The sequence below is a fragment of the Mirounga angustirostris genome, unplaced genomic scaffold, assembly GCF_029215605.1.
Source record: "Mirounga angustirostris isolate CCGP_5_RB_7025 unplaced genomic scaffold, mMirAng1.0.hap1 SCAF_5, whole genome shotgun sequence".
Taxonomy (NCBI): Eukaryota; Metazoa; Chordata; class Mammalia; order Carnivora; family Phocidae; genus Mirounga; species Mirounga angustirostris.
Window position 1 is genome coordinate 139,445,448 of NW_026991713.1, and position 7,397 is coordinate 139,452,844.

The 7,397-nt window shown below is 55.7% G+C and overlaps 1 pseudogene; it reads left to right on the plus strand.

Moving 5' to 3' along the window:
- The first annotated feature begins 1,662 nt into the window (after positions 1-1,662).
- Positions 1,663-2,879, plus strand: LOC123840616 (histo-blood group ABO system transferase 2-like; annotated as a pseudogene).
- The last annotated feature ends 4,518 nt before the right edge of the window (positions 2,880-7,397 follow it).

Below are 7,397 nucleotides of genomic sequence, written 5' to 3' on the forward strand. Positions count from 1 at the left end.
TGCCTTATTGTTCTGGGTAGAACTTTCAGTATAATACTGAGCAATGAGTGAAAGCCAGCATGATGGACTTGTTTGTGAGTTCAGAGTAGAGCTGTTAGTACTCAAAATTGAGCATGATGTTTGATTAGGGTTAGGGTTGGGGTAAGGGTTAGGGGTTAGGGTTAGGGTCTCCCTATCCTCTGCTGTACAGAGCCCATTCTCCTCTGGTAACCAGATCGATCGTTTCACAACATAACCTTTGAGCCTCTCTGCGATCCGTTCCCACCTGCCCGTCCTCTTCAGCCTCACCTCTCCCACCACAGCCCCCCCTCTGTGGGCCACCCAGCTATGTGGTTGTCCCATATGTGCCTTGGGCCTGACTCCAATCCTTTACATTCTCTGTGCCCTCTGCCAGGAGCACTCTTCTTTCCCCTTGCATCATGTGTGGCTTGTTCCCCCATTGGCTGGGCCTCTACTTGCCCCCTGGTGACCTGACTCGTGTCTGCTGGGTGTATGTGCTTGTCCCCTATTTAAATGTAGTACTGGCCTTCCCTGTGTGAGTGATTTACTAACCTGCCAGGTACAGGGCACTCACAGGGAAGTAGCCTTAGGGCCTCAGGGCGCCTGGGTGGCTCAGTCCTTAAGCATCTGCCTTCTGTTCAGGTCGTGATCCCAGGGTCCTGGGATCAAGCCCTGCATCAGGCTCCCTGCTCAGCAGGGAGCCAGCTTCTCCCTTTCCCTCTCCCCCTGCTTGTGTTCCCTCTCTTGCTGTGTCTCTCTCTGTCAAATAAATAATTAAAATCTTTAAAAAAAATCAGTCTCAGAGGGGCTTACCACACTTGCTGACAATGGGAGAGCTGCTGTCCCCACTGTGAGGAGCAGGTAGTCCCCTCAAAGGGGGACCAGCCACATGAGGTTATTGGACAAGACTTGCAACTTCTTGGTGCCGGGGAGATGTAGACCCGGACCAGAAGCTCACACACTTGGATTCAAGGCTGGGCCTAAGCAAGCCCCCTCTTCTTCCAGGGGTCCTCTTTCCCCTTCCCTGGCCATGGGCTGGACCTGATTCCTGATCTGGGGGAGTTCGAGGGTGACCCCTCCTAGAAATACCAGTGGTTTACTGATGGGCCTTGTCAGCAATAGGCCCAGTAGCCTTCAAGGGAGGACCCTATAGGGGGCAGAGACAACTCTGTTGGGGGCCAGCGACAACCCACTCAAAGCCAAGTGGGGCAGGTGGCCGGCCCTGTGGATTCTACCCAGTCTGTAGGGCATAGAGACGAGGGCTATGCCCAAAGGTGCTCAACTCATGGCAGGTGGGGACAGAACCTGCAGGGGGTCAGCCAGGGGAGGGCACCTGCAGGGTTTGCCCGGGAGTTCAGGACAGGGGGAATGTTCTTAGCTCCAGCACGATGACTGTGGGGCTGCATGGGTTTCCAGCCTCCTAAGCCTCAGGCTCCCCTTTGTAAGATGGGGTGCTGATGGCCCCCATCTCTGGGAGTGGAAGGTAGGGAGGCCCCACCAGCACACTCGCTCAGGACAGGCCAGGGTGGCTGTTACTTAAAGCGGCCCAGGTCCTGCCCCCTTGAAGAAGGTGCACACGTGCGCAGACCCCAGTTTTGGGGTCCTGCTGCCAGCCTCTGGCAGTGACCCTCCTCCAGGCCTGTCCCCTGTCCCTGTGGATACATGGTCTTCCTGGAGCTGTTCCTGAAGACGGTGGAGAAGCACCTCACGGTGGGACAGAGCGTCACCTACTACGTCTTCACCAATCAGCCGGCTGCCGGGCCCCATGTGCCCCTCCAGGGAGGCCGGAGGGTGGTGGTCCTCGAGGTCCCCGGAGCCCCGTGCTGGGAGGACGTGTCCATGCAGCACGTGTGATGATCCGCCGCTTCTGCAAGCAGCTCTTCCTGTCATTGTGCACTGAAATAAAGTTCTCAGACCCCAATCTGAGCGGCCATGCAGGGCTGCTTCTGCAAGTAGGGTGGCAGCAGCTGGGTTCTGCACATCGCTTTTATTTCATTTTTTGTCAGAAAAGCCAGGGCAGATGCCTCAAAGCGTGGGAAAGGAGGACAAAGGGATGGCAAGTATCCTGAAGCTGTAAAGCAGGCCTGCACCCTCCCCTGCGTGCAGGCACACAGGGAGGCAGTCAGGGGATAAGGGAATAGGGGGATGTTTGTGCTAGCAAATGCCAGGTGCCGGAAGGGGGAACTGAGGGTTATATTCTTTCCTAGTTCCTAACCTGTGCCCTGCCCCTGGGGATCATGGGATCCTGCTCCTACCGGGCCATTGCATTCAATAGCCTGAGAATAGGAACCCTGCTGACGTTTCAGCTGCTTCCACAATCACTCCTGAGGGCTTTCAATACATTTTCTAAGAATAACTCCACACTTCCTCCGTGAGGTGGACTACCTGGTGTGCACGGAGGTGGACATGAGGTTCCGCGACCACGTGAGCATGGAGATCCTGTCCCCCCTCCTCAGCACCCTGCACCGTGGTTTCTACTGGGCAGCCCACAAGGACTTCAGCTATGAGCATCAGCCACAGTCCCAGGCGCACACCCCCAGGGACCAGGGTGACTTTTTCTACATGGGGGCCTTTTTTAGGGGGTCGGTGGTGGAGCTTCACTGACTGACCTTGGCCTGTCACCAGGCGATAGGGTTCGACCTGGCCAGTGGGATCGAGGCCTTGTGGCATGATGAGAGCCACCTGAACACGTGCCTGCTGGACCACAAGTCCCTTTTAGGTGCTGTCCCCGGAGGACCTGTGGGACCCGCAGCTGCTGGGCTGGCGCCGTCATGAAGAAGCTGAGATTCATGGCTGTGCCCAGGAATCACCAGGACATCAGCAGTGGTTATTGCTTGAGGGGTCGTTTTGGTGCCCAGGGGGTCTTTGACTTGAGTTAACAGATGAGCCCGAAGGAAGGACATCATCAGTTAGGAAGTACGGACAAAGGTCAGGGTGGAGGTGGCTAAAGGCCTCTTTCACTCAGAGAGCGGGGGAGCTCCAAGCCTCTGCTACACACCTTGCCCTGATCATCACTTCCATCTGGCCCGGAGTTCTGTCCTTTTAATGAACTGGCCATCTAGTAACATGTTTCTCTGAGTTCCGTGAGCCACTCGAGCAGATTATTCAAACCCGAGGAGGACGTTGTGGGGACCTCCAATCTGTAGCCCATAGCTCAGAAACAGGGGTGACCTCTCTGCCCAGCCACTGGATGGCCACTGAGTTAACAGCACAGGGATTCAGTGGCCACACACAACAAGGAACACAGACTTGACAGTGAGTTCAGAAAAGTCACTAAGCCAGCCGTAGCAACTACAACGAGAAGCAATAATGAAGCCTGGTGTGGGGAAGTTTGATGTTTTTAATGCTTCCCTCGTAATATTCATAATCACACCCTGGACTTGTCACTGGGGCAAGTCCCCTGGCTGGGGGCCAGGTAGCTCCTAGATGTTCCATGCACCTCTGGGCTCCCCCAGCTGTGCATAGCCCTGTGCTGCTTCCCAGCAGAGGTCGGTTTTAACCAAGGCCAGGAAGATGCAGTGGGTTTTCCTGACACCCCCTGCCCCCCACAGTGCTGCAAGAGAGGAAACTTTTCCTCAACCCTCTTAAAGTCCCTGGCTGAGTCTGGAAATTGACAAAGACAGATGAACAGGAGAAAAGCAAGCAAAGTGTATTGGTTTTTTTGGTGGGAGCCTCACAAGAACATGGAGACCAACAGAGGCGATTGGAGCAGATGGCTCTTCTACTTTTTAGACAAAGAAGCAATAAATGTGTGAAGAATTGATAGACACAGGGGTTTGGACTAGGGCAGGTCAATGGTAAAGAAGTAACCAGGAAGATAAGGGTTAGGTTAACCAGGTGTGTTTGTATAGCCTTCGTGGCCCTAAATTCCTTGACTCTGGTGATAAGCATGTCTTCCCTGTGGTCCAGGGAGAGAAAGTTCCACATGGGAGTATTCCAACCTGCTTCAGGGAAGAAGGGCTGATGGCTGGGGGTCAGAGGGACCTTCTTGCTTCTGCTCTATGCAAAAGTTCTTTTAGCTTCTATATTTAATTTGCCAAGGTGCCATATTTGGGGTAGTGTGTCCTGACCCTCACTGGCCTGGGGCTGTACTGCGTCTCCTCCTGGTGTCCAGGACATTCAGTGCGCTGCTGTGGAGACCTCCCAGCCCTGGGGCAGCCCCTGTGCAGGGAAGCACCTGCCTCAAGGGGAGGGTTGCCCACGACTTCCCACGGGTGCCCTGTTGCTAAGGGTGGCCACCCCTCCTCGGGGAGATTGGGTGGGAGAGTGTAGATCTTACTTCGAGAAACTGACTTCATTTCCTGCAAGTGTCTACCCGGTCATGGGATCATACCGGAGTTCTATTTCTAGTATTTGGGGGAAGCTCCATACTTTTCCCAGCATGGCTGTGCCAACCAAAGTCGATTCTGGCTGATTTTTACCTATAAACCATAGATTTTTCAAGAACCTCTCCTTTTCAGAGAACATGAGGAGAACATTTTCAAGACCTTAGAGAGGCAGAGATATCCCAGAATGCAAAGTATACTAACCATAGGAACAAACCGGTAACTTAGAAACTATTGAAATGAAGAACTGGTTCTCCTTCTTCCATTTCTGGCTAGTGTGCTGGTCTGTGGCTCGATCCCACCTCAAGCACTTGGAAGGTTGATCTCCCAGGTCAGCTGCCACTGAGATGCCTACTGTTCCCAGAAACTCTTTGGGGTGTGGCTGGGTTTCCCCACCTGTGCACAGATCAAGTTGGCGACCTCTGACAGTGGAGCCACAGGTCCTCCAGGCATCGTCCCCCCCCACCCCTCCTCCAGTAGAGCCATCACACTGAGTGTTTAGGCCGAGCATGCTAAGTGAGGGATACACCTGCGGACTGGGATGGGTGCTGCTCACTGTTCTCCCAGACAGGGGTGCCCGTCACCCTTTTCTCCAGGGGACCTGCATTGGACCTCGGCTTCCTCACGTTCCCCCAGGGCTGCTGGTCCCCAGACCAGATACCTGCCGGTCTGAGGGTGACCAGCGCTGCACCTATAGGGTTTCCTTTGCCCGAGTCCTTCCCCGGGAGCTCCCGCATCTCTGATACATACTTCCCACGTACCTATCCTCACCCTTGGACTTGCGTGTGTTTGGTCTCCGTGCCTGTGGAACCCAGTGACTTGGAGCATAGTTTGGACCAGAGGCATGGGCAACCTTTCTCTGGCCTTGGGTTGTGAGCAATGCTTTTGCCCTTTGTGGTGTGTCTTCCAGCTTTCTGCATTTCCCTGGTTTCTGTGTGGGTCACAGGAGGAACCAGCCGTTTCCTGTCTGGGGTCAGGCTGTGGTGTCCCAGCAGGAACAGGGGTCTCGGCCCCGAGATTGTGCCCATAATTCCTAAAGTGGCCTGCCTCTATGATTATGTCTGATCTGTAATCCAGTGGGCATTTTAATACCGAATAAGGGAAATTCTATGTCAAATAAACACAGAAGAAAACGAGTCCCCTTTGAAAATAGGTGGCCAGACACAAAGGCACATCTTGCGTGATTCCACTTACAGAAACATCAGGAATAGATAAAGGAACAGAGAGAGAAGGCAGCTTAGGGGTTGCCAGGGTCTGGGCTGGGGGAGAAATGGGCAGGGAGGGCTTCTGGTTCGGGGACTCCTTTGGGGAAGGAGATAATCTGCAGCAATGTTCTAGGGTGTGGTGGCACAGCGTTGGGAATGTACTTAATGCTCATGATGTGTTCAATTGAAAACAAGTAATTTTATTTAAAACAAATAATAAACAGTATACAGAACATGGAAAGATAAAATAACAGTTAATATGTCCCGGAGAGAAAGAACATGGGGGAGGGGGGGTGAAACATTTTTGTGGGGCCTCGGGGTCAGGTGATGGGACTAAGGGTAATTGTACAAGGAGCTCTCCCTGCGGGGCTGTGGGCTCTGGATGTGGCTCTGGGAGCCCTGCAGGAGCAGGAGTAGGGGCAGGGGTTAGGATAGGGGCAGGGCCAGGGGCAGAGACAGGTGTAAGAGCAGGGCCAGGGGCAGGGGCAAGGGGAGGGACAGGGTCAGCCGTAGTGGCAGGTGCAGGATCCATGGCAGGACCTGGGTAAGGAGCAGGAATGGGAGCACGGGCAGGGGCAGGGGCAGGGGCAGGGGCAGCAGCTCTAGCAGGGGCTGGGGCAGGAGCAGGTGCCAGTTCTTCCTGGCCCACGTTAGGCTCTCCGTGGGCGGGTGCCGGGTCACCTGCTGGCCTCCAGTCTCCTCCTGAAGTCGCTGCAGGCACCACCCCTCCCTCCAGAGCTGCTGATGGAGTTGGAGCCAGCTCTCGCTCAGATGGTGGAGCAGCTGTGAGAGGAGAAAAGCTCACCCCTGTGCCTGCTCTCCGTGGGCCTTTGCGGAGACAGAACCCAGCCCAGGGCCTCCCAGAGAAGCCACAGCCAGGAAGGAACCCTCACGGGGACGTCTCGCCGACTGCAGTCCACCCGCTGGGTACTCTGAGCCCAGTCGTTGCTCCTGGCCCCACACCAGCCTCTCTGGGTTCCTCCCTGTGGGGGCAGCACTGACTTGTCCCCACACACCACAGACACCCAGCCCCAGCCTTCTCAGCCTCGGGCTCGGCCTCCGTGGGCGCAGTGAACGACCACCAGGGACTGGTCTGGGCGGTGTCAGAGGCCTTTCCAAGCAATCCCCAGGCCCTGCTCCTGGAGAGCCCTGTGGGGTCACTCCCTCTGTCAGGGAGGAGGGCATGTCCACCAGCCTCCTCTCGATGTCATCTGTGGCCTTCTGCAAAGACAGTGACTGGTAGCCGGCTGAAAGCATCACAGCCCTGCCCAGCCATCCTCACTGTCTTCCTGCCCAGTCCCCCTGCTGCTCCCAGATCAGACACAGACCTGTGCATGCACAGCCCTGCACCCGGGACAGTGATCCATCCCCACAGGGCTATCAGGATAAACCTTGGGCAGAAGGATGCAGCGCCCCCACACTCTGTCCCACCCAACCAGCCTTGACCTGGGGTGGGAACATGATGACCTGCCCACTGGACTTTGACCCCTCATCAGCCTGCTCCTGCTCAGGGGGGCCCCACCCCTACATGACCACTCTTTACACACACATACACACACACACACACGGGGAGGGGACCTGGAGCTGCACAGGTTGATCAGAGCATGTGGGGCTGGGCTGGCCAACTCTGGGCTTCATGGGGTCACCTTTCAGTCCTTCCGGCCAAATGGCCAGAGGCATCGGGGAGCCCTGACACGACATCCCCAGCAACGGGAAGTGTTGGCAGGGTGCGCTTTCCTCAGCCTGCAGCCTCCGGACTTCGGGATGCAACACGCAAACATGTTCTTCGTTCAAGGATCTCCAACAAAATGAGCTGGGAAGGGCGCTGTCTCTGGAATGTGGGTGCCTGGTTACCCGGGTTCCAAAT